The sequence below is a fragment of the Anser anser genome, assembly GCF_964211835.1.
Source record: "Anser anser genome assembly, chromosome: 2".
In the NCBI taxonomy this organism is placed as follows: domain Eukaryota; kingdom Metazoa; phylum Chordata; class Aves; order Anseriformes; family Anatidae; genus Anser; species Anser anser.
The window spans coordinates 146,948,218-146,969,636 of record NC_139721.1 but is presented as its reverse complement, the minus strand read 5'-3'; the positions used below and the strand labels follow the sequence as shown (position 1 = coordinate 146,969,636).

The 21,419-nt window shown below is 40.1% G+C and overlaps 1 protein-coding gene across 10 annotated transcripts in view; it reads left to right on the top strand.

Moving 5' to 3' along the window:
* The first annotated feature begins 577 nt into the window (after window positions 1-577).
* Window positions 578-21,419, top strand: part of ZNF438 (zinc finger protein 438) — a 49,972-nt gene continuing 29,130 nt past the window's right edge. For 5 of the 10 annotated variants that reach the window (XR_014580553.1, XR_014580554.1, XR_014580555.1 and 2 more), the window contains exons 1-4: window positions 1,859-1,980; window positions 3,094-3,175; window positions 3,677-3,730; window positions 17,685-17,744. The gene's annotated coding sequence lies outside the window, so the exon portion shown is untranslated. The other 5 variants (XM_083826237.1, XM_083826231.1, XM_083826233.1 and 2 more) reach the window with 4 other exon arrangements.

Sequence of the window (21,419 nt, the reverse complement as noted above, 5' to 3'; positions counted from 1 at the left end):
TACTAGAAGTAACTGATCTTTTCTGTGAATAAAACAGTCCACGCTGGAAGTTTGTACTGTCTCACCATCATCATCAAGTATCTTTTTTTTCTTTCACTGGCAACAGGTAAGTCCATTGTAGTATTTTATTATATTTTTTAATGAAAATTAATAGCTACTAAAGGCACAAACACATTTGCACACCAGAATGAATGTTTTATGTCTCTCCAGGTGGCATGCAATATATCAGCAACCATCATATGCTAATTATGCCTCATTTGTGGTTTGGAAAGGCAAAGTTCAAATTTCAGCCCCAGGTACATGTGGAGAGATGTGGAAATTTGGAAAGAATTCCATTGTTCCTTGTATCCTCTTCTACTCTGACCCCTATTTTTGCCATTTCTGATGCTCTTGGACTTAAACACCACAGCAGCGGCGTAATTCTAAGCACACGATAGCTAAAGAGAGCAGAATTAAATGTTTAGCCCAACCCCATTTCTCCCGCTCCTACTTCCCAGGAGCTGTGACAGTTCAAATTCCCATACTCGTTGTTCCAGCAGTGGCTGCTGGGTCCTTGTCATCCCCCTTTCCAGCAACCACTACGGCACGACAAAACAGCTGTGCTAGGTGTGGGCTCACAGGAGGTCAGGGCGTCCTGGCAGAGCACGTACAAGAGAGCAGGCTGCGATGATGGAGGCAGCCCTGTATCACAGGATGGTTCTGGGAAAGCAGGTGGCTCCATTAATCTTTGAAATCCTGCAGGTAGAAGTCATTTATTTCCCCCTGCAAGAATCGGCTTTGTTGAAGAACAGAAGGTTAGAGGAATAATAAGAAAAAAAATCTTTTTTCCCCGAGTGTTTTTTGCTCATCTACATATCCTACACTTCCTCCATTTGCACTTCCTGATCTCCCTCCTACCTAACTCATCCCTCCCTTCAGCCTCCCCTTAAATTCCACGGTGCCCTATTTCCGTGACACTTTTATTCCCCTCTTTCCCTCCGACCCAGCGTTTGCAGGTCCCTCCTGCCCGCTTCCCAGAACAACCCCTGTGCTTTCCACAGCCTCCTTTTACCAACCGCCCCTTTGAAGCCCCTCAGCTCCGGGGCCAGCTGGCAGCCGGGCTCCCTCCACATCCCCAGTGGTGTGAGGAAGGCGAGGCGCCATGTCAGGTATGTGGGAAGGTGGGGTGCCACATCAGGTATGTGAGAAGGCGAGGCGCCATGGCAGGTGTGTGGGAAGGCGAGGCACCGTGTCAGGTGTGTGGCCGCATCAGGAGCGAGGAAGGTGAGGTGCCATGTCAGGTATGTGGAAAGGTGAGGCACTGTGTCAGGTGTGGGAATGAGGAGCGCCATGTCAGGTGTGTGTGGGGGGCGAGGCACCATGTCAGGCGCGTGGGGGAAGCAAGGCGCCATGTCAGGCATGAGGAAGGTGAGGCACCATGTCAGGTATGTGGGAAGACAAGGTGCCATGTCAGGTCTGTGGGAAGGTGAGGGAGGCATCATGTCAGGTATGTGGGATGGCGAGGCACCACCTCGGGCATGGGGAAGGCGAAGCGCCATGTCAGGTAAGTGGGAAGGCAAGACGCCATGTCAGGTGTGTGGGAAAGGCGAGGTGCCATGTCAGGTATGCGGGAAGTTGAGGCACTGTGTCAGGTAGATGCATGCTGCCCTCAGCCTCCCCATAAGCAATGGCTGATGTAGAAGGAGAGGCACGAACTGCCGTCAATGCCCCCCGGTGGCGGCGGCCCCCCGGCAGCGCCCCGCCACACGCCACCTGCTGCCGCCAACCCCATGCCCCCCCCCCCCCCCCCCCCCCCCCCCCCGCTCCCTCCCGCCCCCTCAGCGCCTTTCCCGCCAACCCCCTCCCCTCCCCCCCCACCCAGCCGCGAGGCGCCACCACCGCGCCTGCGCCGCGCCGGGACTCCCTCGGCGGGTGACGCCACCGCGCGCCGCCGCCGTGACGTCGCGGAGGCGTGACGCAGCAGGCGGAGGGGGCGCGCGCGTGAGTTCCCTGCCCCCCGCGGCGGGACGGGACGGGGCGGGGGGGGCCCGCGCCTGAGGGGGGGCGGCGGGGCCGGCGGGCGCCCCGCCGGGTGGGATGGAGCCTCCTCTGAGGGAGCTTGGACCCAAAGGCACCCCCTGGCCAGAGGCTTGCCCGGTTCCGTGCCCGCATTGCAACCTGGGTGCCAAATTTTGCCTCTCAGGGCAGTCCGGTGCGCCTCACGTCGCTGCTGGGTGCTCAGCTGCTTTAGTTTATCCTCTTTAGCTGTATCTGGAGCTATTTAATAACCTCAAGTCAGAGGCAGCTGTCAGTCCTTCGCTGCTGCGCAGCGTACCTGGCGTAGTTCAGGAATTACAGTCCTAAATTCGCTTGTATTCATTTATTTGAACCTGTAACATGCCGTTAATAATGGTCCTTCGTGCCATTATTCCATAATAAAAGACCAAATAGAAGGATAAGATGAGGTAAATTCACAGCTCCCTCGAATCTCAGTAGCTCTTGTGCACGGCTTGTTTTTCACAAGGCCGTTCGGCAACCAAGATACTGAGCTGTCTGTTTTTTTAGTCTAATCTTACCCTACCAATGTATTTCTAGTACTAGTGTTTTATGTGTAGTTAACTTTTTTAAAGCTATTTTTATGCAAAACTAAGTGTACATTTAAGGGATGAGAGCATATCTTTTTTCTGCCTCACTTGCTAAAAGAATCTGACTTTTTTCAAAGTTAAAGTTTCTTAAAAATCAGAAAGGAAAAGGAAGGAAAAATCTTATAGTAGCTATGGTGCAAGTTTTTAATATTTTTTGTAATGATCCAGTATAAGGTTTTCTTGAAACGTAGCTGGGGCATCAGAATAAAACTAACAATGTATGCAAATGTTTTTAACCTTTGCCCGAGCTGTTAAAGTAATAAACTTTGAGGTAACCAGATATTCTGTAACTAAGGTGTTTTTCAAAGTATTCAAGAAGGAAACACTGGTTTCCTATGCATCAGTTTCTCATTTGTGAGAATGTTGGAAATAGCGAAGACAGTGTATGATGAGGTATTTTTGACTTTCTCATATGAAACCTCAGATATACTTAGTAACTGATATATATATACATGTTTTTAATGTACAGGTTCAATGATCATGCTGCGTTAGACCAACAGAATGTTCTTCATCAGTGACTTGGGGTGTTACCAGTATTTTTATGTGAAGAGGTAATATTGTTTATGGAAGTGGTTTAATGTTTTAAATCTTTATATGAAAATGGTGATAGTTTCATGCATTTATTTGTACCTAATGAGTTGGATGTTGTCAGGTCAGAATGAAATGCATGGTCAAGTGACAGAAGTACAACTTCAATCTGAAGCTTGCTGAAAACATTAGTACAGTTACAATTATAGAAACTTACAGTTTAAAAAAAATAAATGGTCAAATCAGGAATGTGTTAACTTCCATCAGTTACTTTAACAATATTGATTGAAGTATTTATTACTGTAATTTCTAATTCAAATCCCTGTAAACATATGGTAAGCCTCAAAGAATATGTCATTCTATTTGATCTATTGAGAAGAAATATGTTTTAGCAGAATTCTTGTTTATTTACTGCTCTCTAAAATTTATGCCTCTGTTTTCTTATTTAATATGATTTTCTATCCTTTGCTAAATACATTTCCTGAGATACTGGGACTTTCTGTTTTTTGCTTTCTTCAAAACAGGGATTAAGATGGATGAAGTATTTTATTGGCTGTAGCAGGAACAGGATGTGAAAGGTGGGTACTCTGAAAGAATACACTTAATATCCTTGCAGAATATTCTATTTTTTTTAATCTGTATTTGTCTGAGCACAAAGAGATTGCATATTGTAAGGTACGGTTTGAATTCAGTATTCAGACACTTCATAAGAAGCACCTCTTTCTAATGGTAGATCTAGGTAGCTTACCTCCTTTCAATTCTAGTAAGCTACTGTGTGTTTAGCTTAGGTTAAAAGATTAGATGAAGACAGCCTTACGTAGCTGATGCATTTTAGTTCTGCATTCTTTGAATGGAAATTTTAGAATGTGTCCTGTTCCTATGGTTTGTGTGCTTCTATGCTATTGTAAAAGTGGACTGAGAAAATACCTCAAAGTCTTTCAGAATCTTGTGTTCTATGTTCTGTTCAAATGGGGTCAAAGAAAAATTCACTCAATTTATGCAATTTCCTCTTTACATAGACAGTTGTTGTTTCCATGCTTTACATGACGGTGTTGAGTTTGTTTGAATCATTTCTATAGTGTCGTCAAGGTATATCGGTATATTCCAATGGAACTGTGTTCAAAATTTCCATAAAAAATAATGGTTCAGCAGCACTAAAAGATTTTGTAACGCTTATCCTTATCTGCAGTCAAGTTAAGATTTTGTCCTTATTTGCATAGACTTAATTATAACGATAAAAATGAAACATTGACTTATGGAGAACCAGAACACGTTTTTTACTTTAAAAAAAAAAAAGATAAAATATGAACATATGGTTTTACAAGACAAATATCAACAAATAACAGAACAGTTATGCTTGGATAATACTTGAGCACTTATGAAGTATATTTGCATATTGTTATTACCAGAGTTGAATGAAGTGTAAACTACTGTACAGTGTAAATATTAAAAATACCTATGGTGTACAGCTTTAATGATTTTTTTAAAAAATTTTGGAAATAAAAACTTACAGTCACTTTTTCCTTCCCTGCTTTCTCTTGTTGGCATAGCAAACGGGTTCTTACTGTTAACTTAAAATGGTATTTGTAGAATCATGTCATCTTTTATTTTCTCTATATTACTTCATGAAAACGCACAGAACAGCTGGGTAGAAACCATCCTATTCCTCACATGATGTTTGTTAATTGTGTCTTTGAATTCCTATAGCACAATGTTTGCAGGTATTGGTTTGTCCTTAATAAGCTGATTAAACTCAGTGGGAGTGGTATTCAAGCATTTTTTTTATTAAAGGACTGATTTCCTGGGTATTTATAACGTAATTAAATGTTTTAGGAAACGTTATCACAGTTTGTGTAGCGATACATCATAATTTGATAATTCTTACTAATTAATACCAAAAGTGTAATCAAAACACCATACATCTAACAGTGGTACAACTGTGCTGTGCATTAAACAAGTAGAGGCTGGTTTTGGTTTGTCACTTCAGTCTTTTTACTGCTTTAGGAAAGAACCATTTCCTCACGTAAGCTTGTGAAATATTCTTTCTATTCTTGGTTCTTTTTTGCCATTTTATTGAAGGGTGTACTGTACTGAAAGTCCTGCCTGAGGGCAGGCTGGCCAGAGTCCTGACACTGAAACAGGCTTAGCATTGAGCTGTCAATATGCTTACAAGCAGTGCACAAATGGAAAGGAAATAATACATAGCTCAGTGCATCTTTCGGAGCTGTGATGCATTGTGGTCACTTCGTTTGTGGTTAAGCTTTTTTCATGGGATTATGTAAAGTGTAAAATTCTGCAGTATTGAGTACTGTGAGTAATGTTTATATCTCTACTTACTTTTTTTTTTCTAAGCGTAACTTTTAGTGGATGTGATGGGATGTTAACGTCTCTGTATGTGTCCTGTAGTTTCGTTCTGTGGCTTAGTCCTGTGTTATTTTTCAGAAAGGCCAAGAGCAAGACTGTTGGTTTAGAAAACATGATCGTGTTTAATGCCAGAGAAGGGTCACGTGCTCAGACAAGCTTTTGAGCTGCAGTGTCCCAGTCCTGCTAAAATGCCCATGTCACAGTAAGTCTGTGGGGAGGCAGGAAGGTGGAAAGAACAGGAGCGTTCTTGTGGCCTGCTTGGCTTCTTGCTGAGAAAGGCAGGTGCGTTGAGATGGAAAAGCAGCTCAGAAAATGTTTGATTTAAATGGTGCAAGGGTTGTCGGGAGAATGACACCACACCTGAAAGGCTTACCTGGACCTCTCCGTGGAATTGGTTTGGGATGATAGGTGGCTTCTAAGTTCATAGAGGATTTTTGCTGTTTGGTTGAATTTGGCAGGTCAGCCACAAACTTTTCCTTACTCGGTCTCCCGTACGAAGTCGGATGTTACCAGTAAGTGAAGGTTGGAATATCTGTAGGAATTACTTAATGGGTTCACTTGCCCTCTTTAAAACAGCAGAAACCAAACCAAATAAAGCCCCAAGGGTGCATCTTCTGACTACTTGGTTTGTTACTTGACCATTGCAAGTGACAACTGAAAGGAACTCTGCTTTTCTGAGGACTGTTGCTTAGGAAGAACATTCTCATAAATTATGTATGGTGACAGATTACAGTTTAAACCGATGTGATTTTTGCTGTAGTAATGCTTCTTGGCCACTTTGCTTTTCTGATGTGTACGTTTGTGATTCTTTTGGATGAGAAATAGAAAGCAGGGTTTTTCTTGTTACTGATTTGTAAGTTGTTTCAGAATTCTACGTGTCATTGATTTTAAATAGCAGCAGTACAAAACTTAATCTCAGGCTTTTTTTGGCCTTCCCTGAGTGGTTTTACCTCCTTAAGTGAGGTTACAGTCTGTCAGTTTTCTGTGAGTGCCTGTAATCTCAGGTTTGTATCAGGCTGCTGTTTCAGTAAAGTACCACTACATACACGAAGACATGAGATTCTGACAGTTCTTGGTCTTTGTTAGCTCAGTTAAAACAGAGCAGGTGGTGAAGAAATAAGGTAGATTCATATTTTTAGAAGTGAGACAGTAGAGTTTAAATATCAGTGTTCAATCCAAAGTTCAGTGTCTCTGTTAATGACATGCACTCTCTTAAAAGTACGTGAACCCCCCAAAATACTGTTAGAGAATCCAAAAGGACCAGTCTATAAAAAGCTGCATAGCTTGTTGTGCAGATATGCTCTGTGTATGATGAACCAAGCACTTTTAAGTTACCAATCTGTCAGTAAAATCTCCTAAATTAGTAATATGGATATTTAGTGGGATTTGTTGCTGTTGTCATAAGCAATTTGGAGGCTTTACTGAAGAAGGAAGATGAATTGTTACTGGATTTGGAAAGGAAGTACTGATCTGCATTTCAGGACTGAAACTGAGACCACCCAAATGCCTTCAGCTGTTTTCTGTTATTTTCAAAAATGGTTTGTTCTTTCTAGTAAAGTGTTTAGGAACAGAGAGTTGGGTCAATCACTATTATGTTTTTCCCTAAATGGCAATATTAAACAAACTTTACAATACTGTTCCTGTCAGAGGAAAAACAGTTGAGATGTTTTGACTTTTATTTTTATTTTTTATTTTTAGCTTTCAGAGAAAAGTAGCCATAGGCAGTTGTGACTTCACAGCTTCAGATGTGCCTTTTTCTTGGAAAGTTTTGCCTAATTTTGACTGGATATTTTCCCTTTAACGGACAATATAGTATCTATGATGTTTTATTAAGGTAACTCAGGGGTGTTTACTGTAGTTCTTGTAAGGTTAGTGGGATGTAGAATGTTCTCTTTCATATATACACGTGTTACGTTGTCTATTAAAATCTTAATTTTTCAAAGGGCAAGTCTGCTGTGTCGCATTATGGAGTTGTTCTTATGCAGAAGCACAGTTACTGCCTAATGGAAGTCCTGATGGTGAAAAGTCTGCAATTCCGTAGTTACCTTTGCTTATTTTGTCTTTATCTTCTCATAAATCAGTGATTTTCTTTCTGGAAAGGTATCCTAATAAGCGTATAACAGAGATTTGGGGACTGTAATGGGTTAGAAACGAGCAAGGAATTATGCTGAAGAAGAGGAGAGCAAAGCTACCTGGCCTGAAATAATGGGACTTCAAACATTCGTGATAGCACGTTTTCAAAGCAGGGGACTGTGAGTGAAGAATCTTGTTCCTGAGAGTTTGGTTAACTTCTGAGTTGTCTTTATACTTGAAATCAGAGTAAACAAACATTAGCTTAGGTAAAACGTGTGGTGGAAAATAGTGTAGAAAATGAAAAACTATGGGAAAAATCAGTATCATGCTGTCGTATAGCATGTGGTGCTGGATACCTCCTGGAAAAAGGGAGGTGTGGAGGAGAGGAGATTGAGGGAAAAAGCTAAAGGAGTGGTGTGTATGGGGGTGGAAAATTGCTTGTATGAAGAGAAATTGAAAAAAGTTAGGTTGTTTAACCTTTCAAAGGCAAAAAAAAAGATGAAATGTAACACAAATACCCAGAATGATGAATGGTTTGAAAAAAGTAATTCAGGAGCTTTTATTCTGTTGGTTCACGATACAAGAGTACGGGAACATTCTGGGAAATTAGGCTGGCAAATGGAGAAAGGATATATTAATGTTGATAAAACAGTGAGCTCTACATTCCAGGGATGATTTTAATTTAGGATTTTTCTTACAGAAATGGGATAATTTAGAGTGCAAGAATATTTAATGACACAGATTCAGGTTATTTTTTTCCCTGGGAGAATATAAACCTTGAGTTTTTTTTATTATTTGAGACATTTTTTTCATTGGGATCTTTTCTGCTAAAGCTCACCCAAAAACCATGTATTGCTGGCGGGAGTCAAGGAATTCAGTTTGCTCCTAGTTTGTTTACAGGAAAAAAGATTGTAGCATCTTAATGATTCCTTTGCTCTCTTCCCCTGTGTTAGGACACAGGGGTGTTCTCTTGGGAATATCTGCTGGTTTGTTTTAACCGTCTTGTCGGTGGGGACGTTGGGGAAGAACTTCTAGGCAGTAACGTTGGGGTCCTCAGCAAGTTGGACAGACATTATTTAGGGCAGTTGTTCTTGTCACTTGCCACTAGTGAGACTAGCTAGGCACTGGGACGGGTTGCCCAGGGAGGTGGTGGAGTCACCGTCCCTGGGGGTGTTCAAGGAAAGGTTGGACATGGTGCTTAGGGACATGGTTTAGTGGGTGACGTTGGTGTAGGGGGATGGTTGGACCGGATGATCTTGGAGGCTTTTTCCAACCCTAATGCTTCTGTGAGACATTGTTCTATCCGGCGTTGATTTTTCTGTTGCCTGGACTCACGCCTTGAGTAGGTGTTCCTGAAGTGCTTTAATCCAAGTCAGTTCGCGAGTTTATTCAGTACCTAGAGTGATGGAGGTTTTCGGGAGGGTGAGATGAGCTAACACTGGCTTTTGGTGTCATCCAGCCAACTTCTAGCAACTATGTAAAAAATCATAAAAGATAGCAGTGGGGGTATCCTTATTAAATGAACGTGCTTGTCTCTGTGCCAGTTTTCTCTCTTGGTATGGTTCAAGTCCTAGAAACTACATTTACAGTCTCTTACAAGCTCAAATACAAACCCCAGTGATAAACAAAAGCTTAAAAAGCAGTGTTCAGCAGGAAAAGACTATAGGATCAGCGTTTGCTCATTCCCACTGCCATGTCCTTTTCAATCCATTTAATGGAGGCTGCAGTTCTTACTTTTTTGTGTGTATTTAGCAACAGTCTGACTTAAACTTGTTGTATTTGGCTCTAGAGTAGCAAAGAGCAGATGTCAGGGAGATGCTGTGACAGGAATAAAACGATTCAGAAAGCTTGTGGGAATCTGGGTGGGAAGGCAGTAAGGGGGAAGACTTCCTCCTATTTTTTTCCGTGCTAGAATCCATGCTATAACATTCAGAGTTGGCATTCAGTTCAAACCTTGCCATGTTGCAAGGCTTGGTGCGTTGACACAGGCATTCTTTCCTCTAGCTCATGTTGTGGAGTTTATTTATAAAACAGCTCATGCCTGTGAAATTATAATTGATGCCTTAATTATGGGGAACTCATCTTAGAGATGGTAGCTCAGTGACCTGTGGGATATTTTTCTGGTTTAGAGTAGCCAAGATTTATACTGAAATGTTTTCTCTGTGTGATTCTGAAACACAGAATTCCCCTGTCAAGACAGGAAAAAGCTTCAGTAATTAAGAGGTACTCTGTCAGGATGATAAGCCTAAAATAATGGTCAACTTTAACTGTTACTTATGGTCAGAACATCTAAATAGTAAGCTTTACTTTTCAGGGATCATCACTTTTTCAAAAATATGCATTTAAAAGCCACTGCTACGTGTTGCCAGTCTTTTCATAAGCAAGTGGGTGCCAGATGTATGTGGGATCCTGGGGAAGGTTGTTGCCTTGGTTTCTTTCTTTTTGCTTTTGTAATGAGAAGAACGCTTCAAAAGTTACTGCCTTTTTTATTTTTATTTTTTGGACTGGAAGTATTTTATCCTTCTCTTGATAGAGACAATTCTGAAAACACTGTGTAACTTGTTAGTGGAATGGTTGCTTGTTTATCTTTCTCTTATCTTTTTTTTTTTTTGCTCATCACCTATGTGCACTTCAAGAATAACTGTTATCTGTTGCAGCAGTACAGTTTGTAGACTATGAGAACATAAGCACAGACTAATTTGCAGTGGTTTTGATCACAGGGTGCTATATTTGAGAGTTGTGCCAACTCTGTTGTCTTACATGGATAATGATGTACTTAATACTTTGTGGAGCCTGAGGGATTTTTTTTTTTCCTTGTGATGAAAAAGCGTTGCTTATACAGTAATCTGAAGAGGAGGATAGTAATAAATCTTCTGATTTTCCTTGAGATAATGCTCCTTAATCTTGTGCTTTATAAAAAACATGATGCGTCCTGCTTTGGGTCTTTTGGTTCTAATGGGGTGATTGTAGCAGCTGTTGTCATTTTCAGGAGAGATGAAATTTGAAATAGAAGGAATATATATAGTATTGTGCGCTTAATCAGAATATAATGAAAAAGTCTGACTTTTTTTAAAGGCAAATAGGCCAGTGGAATGAGTTGTCAGAAGCTTCATATCTGTAAGGTATGTAGTGTACTTGCTCAGTTCTTGGGGCTTATAAGGTCATGATTGGAATATGCAGTTCACATTTAGGAACAAGTCTTCCTTATTTTTTGCTGATGAACAATGCAGATGTCACGCTAAAAGGAAACGGGACAAACCAGCTTGCTTTTTAGCTGTAGCATTTTGAGTTTCTTGGCTAGGTTGTCAATTTCAGTGACAAAGTGACAAGCCCTTAAATAACTGTGGTCACATCTGGTCCAAGAGGATTGAGTGAAGTCTTTCTGATTCCCTAAAAGGAAGCCAAGTTTTTGTCAACAACTGCTGTGATGTTTATCCAGACTGCAGGTAAATCCTGTCGAGTGCCTGATTTTACAGTTCTGACCAGTTGAGGGAATGCTCTTCTGCTTAAGATGAGATGCTGAAACTAACACAATTTGATTAGCATCATTTATGTCTGTCCTGTACCTAATTTCTGCTGGGTATTTTTCACCTGGCTGTCAAATCCCTTTGTTTACTGCAGACACTGCAGAAAAACTATAGATTACAGATTCTGTATTTAAAGACTTTATTCTTGATCATTTAATCACAATTTTTTTTAAAGATTTCTATTACCTGATGAAATTTCACTATACAGGAAGCATGAAACCATAGATTCCTTTTAGGCTAGATCAAGACCTGCAAGGATCACACCCGTGTTTATTTTTCAGAATGCTACGTAAGTGTTAAACTTGCCTTTATATACTAGTGTCCTGTGAAGATAGCTGTCTGTTGCAAGGGGAGCTGGTTTCTGTATCTTCTCTGTCAGCTGAAGCCAAATGGGGTCTAGGTACAGCTACCGAGAGGCTTCTTATTACTTATGGAACAAGTGCTGGGCAGCTGAGCATTTTTTCAGTTGCCAGGGATCGTATTAAGAAACTGAAATTATTTTTTAAACCATAACTGTCATAGTCTCTTAAGTGAAGCTTAGGTACCTGTGATAATGCTTTTATATACTGTTAATTATTCAGAATAATTGTCATGTTCTTTATAAAACAATAATAATTATTCTATTTGGAACACATTAATTCATAATTTCTGCTCAAACTTGGTGGTATGCTGGGAGAGCAAAATGCAGCTTTTCTGAGACCTTTTGAAGAGTTGACAAATTTAGGGTAAAAATTCCTTAAATTTACAGGAATAGGTAAATGTAATACATTTACACGCATGTAATAATGTGAGGTCTGGGTGCCTGTGTACAGTTTTGAGGTCTGGTTTTGGCCCTTACAGACAGTGGGTAGGACCTACTAGAATGCTGAGAGCAGCCCCTTGGTAGTTCTGTGGTCTTGCTTCAGGCAAGCAGAAAAACACATTTCCTTGAAAAAAAAAAATGTACACTAGTGAGTAAGTAGAGTTTTCACTTTGTGACATTCCTGTATCTTTCATGCATTTAACAGTTGGTAACATTTGAAATATGCAAATAATTTGTTTCTGATGCTGATAGGTCACAGAAGGGAAAATAGCTTACAATTCTGTTTTATATCTGATCTGTGCATAGCAGTAGAAGCAGGAACTGACCGTATCTTTAAACAGTGCACTGTACCACTAGCAGTAGCCTTTGGCATAAAAGTAAGCTGGTTTTCAGGCACACTCTATTTCTCATAAAAGCCTTTGGTTGGTGATATGTAATTGATCCAATGGTAATAGTTTTAAAACCTTTTCGGAGGCATTTTGTGTATAAAAAAATCTTCAAATTATGTAATATTGGTGCTCATTGGAATGTGACTTTTTTCTAATTTCAGTACACATAAGCTTATTTGCCTCTGCAAGGCTAAAATAGAACAGCTACTTTTTTTTTTTAATCAAACAGCATTTATAGAATTTGGGAATTTTTGAGAGATTTATCTGATCAACTTTTCAGAAGCGGGAGAATTCTTTAGACTAAGAAGACTACTAAGTAAGTTGATGGAAACTCTTCACTATACAATTATTTGTTCTGTATACATCTATTCCAGTTTCAGGAAGCTGTTCATTTCAGAAAACAGGAGGAAAAAAAAGACAACAACAACAACATTGATCTACAGAAGTTTTGGAATAATGGGCTTTGATCGGAGCATGGGAAATGCATGAAATCAGAATAATGTCATAATGTGACATCTATTTACTGTTGGAACTGCCCTGCTTTGTCAAGGAAATAGAGCAGGCTAAGTGTCCTGTGTCCTTCTTAACCCTGGGACACTTCAGTAATGGCAGAAATAGTTATTCTGGGCAGTGTAAGCCTTTTCTTGTCTAACTGGAGTTAAATTTTTAAAAATGAGTGCTGTTCATTAATGAAAACAATTTACTTGAGTTGTGACCTTACAACATTCAGACATCAGACACGAGAGAGACCATTTCCAAAATACTTATTAGGAATTAAATGTTAATAGATAATACTAACCTGTGCAAATTTTTGAGACTCGATTGGCACAGAATAACCATACATACGTTCTTGGAGGGTATTTACAAAAAACGGTTACAGGTTTTCTTTAGCAGTCTCTGTCTGTTACTTATTTATATATGGTGCAGATATCTGAGGGAAGCAATTCAGTCTTTGGTAATTATATTTAGCGAACTGTTTTATACTGAGATGGAGAAAATATTTAGCGTCTTGCAATACGGACCAGGCTACATAGGAAGGCTGACACGTGGAGTTGACTGTCTGTAGGTGCCACCAAAAGCAAAAGTTTTAAACGTATTGAAATCTCTAAGCAAATTTAGAAGCCTAATACATTTCAAAACCAGTATCTTTGGAATTCCCTTTTTCATTATAAACTGGGTTCACAGGCCCAGAATAGGACATTCCTTACTGTCCTCACTTAAAATTAGCTGTATTTCTTTCTGGAAATAAAAACAAATGTCGGTAACCTCTCCATTTACAGTGGTAAATTACCGTTTTTCAGATAAAAATTCTAAAGAGGTCCTCTAAAGAGGTCAGGAGGAAAATTGGGTTGATTTGCAGAAGAATTTCCTGTTAGCAGTGCATGCTGGTGAGCCACAACGCAGCTTCAGAGTCCAGAGAAGAGTCAGTTAAAGATGTGTGTATTGAAGGGAATCCTCAGCTTCTGCTGTGTTGCCTGCACGAGGGAGGTCCAGGAAACGTTTCCCAGCGCTGTTGCCATCAGTTCATCTGCATGGTGAGAGGCCTACAAGTTGGCTCTTGGCTTCCAGCAAGCAGACCTTCAGCCTGGTCAGCTAACCTTGCTGGACTACCGAGAGGTTTTATCCAGGTTGGCACTGTCGTAGTTCAGCTGAAAAAGTGATGGCAGCATCGCTGGAAATATTTGTACGTGACGTGTACAAGTCCTTTTGAAGACAGAGCGTCTTGCCGCAATACGGAAATACTTTTCTGACTGATCGGCAGTGTAATCTGTTGTGGACAGATTTGGATTGAGTTTGTAGCTATGGAAAATTTAGTGTAGCTGCATCTACGGTTGCACTTTTTCGGATAATATATTGTACAGACATTGTACTGCTGACAAATTAATCTTCTGTGGAGGCAGACGTTTAGGAGCAGTGACTGTAATCTCAGAAGAACGTGTATTGACTGGGGAGAGCTTGGCTTGGTTTTGCAAATCACCAACCCTTAGAAGTGGGATTAGGTTTTGCACAGGAGAAAGTGGAACTTTATTGTAGTGTCCTTTGCCTCCAAAATGAGGCCATGGTGCTTGCCGGTTTTTCAGCCTCCATCTCAGTAAAATAGGAAATAATTGTTTCATATTTCAGTTTTGTCTCCTAAAGGATGGCAGTTAACTACGTGTGCAAACCATGATGTGCAATGACTTTTTGGCTTTGATTTAGTTCTTCCTTACACCATATCTGCCCTGTTCGCATGCCCACAATTCAAAATTCTCATGTACTTGTGTATTTATTTTTAATATTTTGGTGTTTCCATAAGCTGTGTTTATTTAGTTAGTGGTTCCACTGAATGGGCAGCTGAAGATACGTATCAGTCATGCAGGAGTTGGTTCTTCATGCACTTTGTGATGACAAAGACACATCTTAGAGTTGAAGGCAAGGAAGAGGAAACAAAATGAGAATAAAGTAGAATAGATGAAGAAAGACTTCTGTAATAAGTGGAACTAGAGGGGATTATCCGAGTGACAAGATGGAGGAAAAGCTAAAGTGCTGGTATGGAGATACACTGCAAATGTAGTTTGTGATCACAGTGGTAGTGCTGTTCTGGATTCATAACTGAAATGACAAAGAAGCATGTTGTGTGAATAAGATAAATAGATTTTTTTTTTTAAAATCTTTTTTAAAAGAAAAGTATTTTTATATCCCATTTTTTGGGAGATCTGTTATACATTCATACTCACTGTAGGGGATCTTATTTTTGTTTAATATAATGAAAATATATTCATAACTTTTAATCAGCAAATTCATAAAAAAAAAACCTCACAAATGCTTGGGTGATCTATTGTTTGTCTCTTGTCTGATCAGGGTTATTTGCTGATACTTTGTAGCATTATCTATTAATAGATCCAAAGTAGTACAATTTTCTTTAGTGGAGAGCTTAAAAAAAAAAAAAAGTCTCTTCCTTAATAAAAATGTTTTGCAGGTCTGTTTGAAGAGCTCATATGTATGATCTTGTTCCGTTTCCAAACTGGCACGTTAAGGCTTTGTAAGTGGATTGCGTTACACTCAGACTACTCAAATTCCATTTGTGTCTCTAGAGAATAGAAATCCTTCTACCATCAAATGCATAGGATAAGTTGAACCCATTGCGTTGAGCTATGGGGTGCATTTCAGAATTTGGGAGATTGAGTTTTACAAAATAGATAACTGAGAGAGTTTGTATTCTTGCTTGGATAATGTGCTATTTGTTTTGGAAGGCAGTTTCCCATGACTAAATAAGAACAAGATGTTTGACCACCTTCTAGGGAGGAGGCTGTTTGGTCAGCATCAAATTAAAAGAAAAAATTTAGAAGAGGCAGCGTACCATTCTTACGTGGTGCTGGAAATGTTTTCATGTTTCTTCTGAGCTTTAATTACAGAGCATGTGCATGGCAACAGGAAAGGCCAGAGGTTTTCTTCTGTTCTTGGAAGTATAGCTTTATCACATCGTTGGGAATTTATAGCCTAGTAATATGTAGTGTTTTTTCCATTCCTGCATTTTGCAATGGGTTTGTACAGCCTTGTAGTTTGGCAGCAGAGAGCTCCGTTTTTCATGATTTTTTTTGGCATGAAAGGGTTACTGTTCACATTTCCTGTGTAATTCCTTCTGATCTTGCTGGGCTGTAATTACTTTCTTGATGTTAAACATTCCCAGGCTCCTATAACCTCCTAGCCTGCTTGCACTGGCCAAGTCTGTCCCAGGTGATCATGTGGGCGAACCTCCTGTTTTTAAGGATAAAAATCTCTCCTTCCTGTGTAAGATAGGCTACACACTCATTCCTTTGCTGTGCAATCCCAAGAGAAATCCTTTTAAAAAATAATAATAAGGTAACACATCAGTCTTTCAGAGTCAGATTTAGCAGCCAAATACATGACAAATGAAGTGTGTGGGTTTAGAATTTGCTGAATCTTCGTTGAATGACTTCTAGTTCACATTAAATATTCTTTTCTTAATTCATTTGGAAAATAGGTTATGATATTAAAAAGACAGATTTTGACTGTAGCGTCTCACTTCTGACCATGTAATTGGCAAATCATTTTAAGCTTGCTTAAATGTAGAACTACTTAGTTGAGCTTTCAGGATTATTTTTTGCTTTTGATTTCTTTGCTGTAGTTGCATATCTTATAAAAAAAAATCTAGAGGATATTACTCAGTTCTGTCGTTGACATGTAGTTCAATTATCCCATATTTCTTCCGATTTTCTTTCTGATTTTCAATTTGAGGTAAATAAACAGTAAACGCAAGGTTTTCTTTTTCTTTTTAATACAAGTAACTGCGTACTGCTGAGAAATGATGGCTTCAGACGTGTGGGATCTGAAGTGATCTGGTCTGCAAAGGCACTGAAAGTTTCTGTGTGCTACATTCAAGCTGCTCTTCAGCTTTCACCTGGAGGAGGCACCTGTCAGAATGCGAGTGAAGCTTGCTGTCCATCACCTTTATGCCATTTTCTCACAGTGTCCAGCAAGATGCAAGTGGTGTTTTAGGGTGTGAGGAGTTATAATGTGCTGATACAGAAACTTCTTTAATAACAATGTCAGAGATGGTAGCTGGAGGTTCTGTGCACCCTTGGGTTGATGATAAACCCAAGTTCTGATACTTCATTCAAGAGCGCTAGCTTATTTCCCTGCTACAGGCATTTTTTTGTTATAATCCTTGTTGTATTATTTCATGCATTTAATTGGCTGCTGTGTGAAATTCTCAGGCTGCAACGTAATTCTGCTTAATTTAGATGCAGTATTATGCTTGTAACTCAGATAATCAGAAGTTTTCCCAGTAACTGAGTGACTGACAAGTATGGTGGATGCATAACTGTGTTTGAGCTCAGTGCAGTTATACTTGGAAGAAATAAATAAAGGTAATAAATGCTAGCAGTTCCAGCCCTTTTCTTAGTTTTTCTCATACATACCAAAGCCTGGGCTTTTCTATATAAATAGAAGTTAGACCAGTTGGTGTTCATGTTAACTGTGCTGCTCTGCTAGTGAAGTTTAAGATGAGTGTATTTTAATGGAAATGTCTCCTTTAATTTTTATTGGGAAGTTCTCATGAGTATGATGTTGTAGTTATAACTGGAATGCAGTCAGCATGCCGCCCAATTCTTAACTGCTTTGTCAGGTAGTTGGTAACGTGGCTATCAGATGTGCATATTTTTGTTGTGGAGCTCAGAGGTTCTTACCCACGTATTACTTTATGCTGGAATCTGTGTTTGAGTATTGATACAGTAGTCATATATATGACTACTGTATTATACAGGGGTGGGGACCATGCAGCACCAAGTGAATATAACTAAACAGGTCAAAGATACTGCTGATATCTTGAAATTAAACCTTTTCCCATTTATCATTGCCTTTTTTTGATCTCCAGGTGCCTGAGATTTCATAGGAAACTTCATCTGAAGAGTGCTTGCTTAACACGTGCGCTTGGGTATGTGTTAAACACATGGCAGGAGTTCTGGGCGTCCTGTGCAGCAAGGTGGTGCTTTTGGTTAAAGATTTTTTTCAAAACAGCTTGCTTTTGATTTCATGTTATGAAAAAAACGGTGAACTCAGTTGAAAGTGAGTACGACTGTAGTGAAGCAAGCCTGCTTGCCGTCTAATAGGATGTAGAGACCTTCTTTCCTTTTTCCTGTTTAATTTCACTCCTACTCAGATGAAGACAGTGAGGAATTGCATGTTGTATTGTAATTAAAGGTAACCTGTTTTGAATTTACTTTGTGAAGTGCTGAGATTGTAATGGACGTGGCTCTCCATTAGAAATTTCACCTTTTGCAGTAGAAAATTCCCTCAGTAGTGATGAATTTTCTTTGAAAAGAATGTGGTTTCAGAGTCCTATGCAAATTACATCCTGCTTTTTGTGCAGAAGACAAGTTAAAGGATGTACACTTGATGTTGATCTTGTGTGGTCCTCTGTGTGTGTGCATGTTGATCTTCTAGTGGTTTAACTTAAAGAAAACTTTGATTTAGATGTCTCCAGTGTGCTGGAGGCCAAGTGATGCACGTGGTTGTGATGCAGGGAAGAACTGGGCCTAATCTCAGTGTGCTTATTGAGGAGAAAAGATGTGTTTGGTTTTAACAATTTATAATAAAATCAAGGAATAATTGGAATTAGGTGGGTTTTTAACCTTTCAGACAATGTAGTCAACTGTGTTATTATTTAGAGTTCTGCAAGTTCTGTCCTTGAGTAGACACGTAAATTACTGTTATGACAAAATGCATAAATACGTCTAGGGTTTGATAGTAATTAATTCCTTTGACTTATCTAAGGCAATATTACGTGCCTCAGTTTGGAACAGGCTATAAAAAGTAATGTGTAAACAAACATACCACAGCAGGTGTAATGGCATGCTTTCCAGAACTGCACACGTTTTGGTTTTAGGTGCAGTGGTTTCTCACTTTCAACGTTCACAGGCTGAAGTTTAGTTACGGAGTGCCTCCTGACTAGATTTGTAAGGGCAATTTTTATGTTGCTTTTTTGAGTGACTTGATATTTTATTATGTATAATTCAAGTACTGCTAAAATGTTGACTAGCATTCTGATAGACTTGGGTTATTTGCCACTGGTGCTCAAAATAGATAGACTTTTCCTGTTCTCTTGGATTTACCCTAGATCAGAAGACGCCTGATGGGAAAATCTCAGAATACGTGCTGTTTGTCACTGAAAAAAAAATCAGAACACAACTGTCTTTCAGAGAATCGTGGAATGGTTTGGGTGGGAAGGGAGGGACCTTAAAGATAATGTAATTCCAACCCCCCTGCCATGGGCAGGGACACCTCCCACCAGACCAGGTAGCTCAAAGCCCCATCCAGCCTGGCCTTGAACACCTCCAGGGATGATGGGGGGTGCGTGGGTGGAACTGGATGATCTTTCATGGTCCCTTCCAACCCAACCCTTCCTATGATTGTATCTATAAAGTATCTGTATGATACTTTAAACTCTGATGAAACCTAGAGCCACTGAACATCACTATCAAAGTTTGAATTTGGCCATAATATGGGAATTAGTCCCACTATCAAAAAAATATATATATTTAATTACCCTAAGCAGGTGGAAGTTCAGTTTCAGAACTTGAAGGATTGAAATGATTTAGGCAGCATAGGTGTTCCACAAATAGCATGATTTTTGTGAGAAATGGTTGAAAATGTACTGGTTGTCACGCCACAAAAGCCTAGTTGCTTTAAAATCTTGGTCATGCTTAATTGTTTTTCTCTTGAAGTACTAATTCAGCTTGGTCTTGCTTAGTTTGAGATTAAACTGAGTGAGTTAGGAATACAAATATCCTTAGGAACAGAAGGCAAAGCTGGAGGCCCGTAGAGAAAGAAGAATGTTCCCAGGGTTAGCATCGTCTGAGCACCACAGCTGGTTGTTGGACAGTGGCCAGGAATAATTTTGACATGTTTATTTCCTTTTTTTTTCCCCTCCATGAGCATGTTTGGGGGATACTTCATTAAGGATGTCCCATTGCCTTTGAAGCTTTGTGCCTTTAACGTTTTTCAATCAACAAGCAGGGTGGCGGATACAGAAATGAAAATGATATTGGCAAGGACTATTTGCACAATAAAATCAACATAAGATAAGTGAATGAAGGCAGTGAAGTAGGACAGGTTAGAATTCAATTTATTCTTTTGCGTGTTTATCTGCGTGAAGGTTTTTTGTAATGAGCAGGTATGTTTCATCAGTAAGTAACGTGCTGACAGACGGTTATAAATTCTACAAAAAAAGATATTTAAGTAATTCATAGAACATGCTGATGCTTTGTCTGCAAATCTTGTCCAGCACACTACATGGCGAGTGGCTCACCAGTTTGAACAACAGATGCTGTTCTGTGCTGCTCCTGGATGCTAGTCAATCACGCAATATCACCAAACCTGGATAAGCCTGTGGAATATTTTTGTCTCTCTACATTTTCCAGTTGGTATTAGGAAATGTGTTTATACCAGGTTGTCTAAAAAAATATACTGTTTCATGCTTTTAAAATAAATATCAGACCCTTTGGCCCAGCCGTTGCTTTGTCAGTCGGATTAGACCTCTGGGAGCTTGAAACGAGGGAATTGGGGCGTTCCAGGCGGGAGAACGCTTCAAAGCGATGCATCCTTTCCCAGAAGAGGAGATGGATGTGACTGTTTGAGCAAAGAATGCAGGCACAACAGCTGAACTGCTCTGCTGGGGTCTGTATGTAACAGTTTGGGTACAGCAGCAGGGAGGGAAGGTGCTGCTGCCTCTGCATGTGCTCAGCACACGGCTGGGTGGTCGCTTCTCTTGCAGCGATCTTCACCAGGGTTCTGCAGCTGTGGAAGTTGAACTGGTCTTAAATTTGCAAAATAAGTTTGAATAAATCTATTGTGTGTTGGGGATTTTTTGTCTACAACAACAGAAGTTATGCAGTGCTCTTTAATGCTATACTGGATCCAGCTGGGATGGAGTTAAGTTTCTTCAGAGCAGCCTGCATGGGGCTGTGGTTTAGATCTGCGACCAAAACAATGCTGCCAACAGAGCCGTGTTTTTGCTGTGGCTGAGCAGTTTGCAGAGCATCAAGGCCTTCTCTGCTTCTCACACTGCCCTCCCAGTGAGTAGAGTTGGGGGTACGCAGGGTTGGGAGGGGACACAACTGGGCAGGTGACCCAAGCTGGCCAGAGAGATATTCCATGCCATGTAACATCATGCTGAGCAATGAAGAGGGGGAAGAAGGGGAGCTCAGGGAGGCTGCCATCTTCTGCTCAGGAACTGGCTGGGTGTCCATCTACCCGTGGGAGGTGGCGAGTGGTTGCCTTTGCGTCACTTGTGTTGCTCTGTGTTCTTCTCATTCCACTTCTTCACCTATTAAACATTTTTTATCCCAACCCTCAAGTTTTCTTGCTTTTATTCTTCTTTTCCTCTTACTTGGTCCTACTAGTTGAGGAGGAAGTGAGTGTCTACTGGGATTAACCCACAACAGGTGCTTATCACGGAATTTATATACAACCTAACCTTTTAATTTTGCATTAAATTTGGAACTGTGAGTTTTGAGAGGGTGTTTCAGTGAGATTGTTCTAATTTGTAAACTTAATGTTGGATTCTTCCAATGCAGAATAGCTTATTATATGCTGAGGAAGCAGAAAAGGT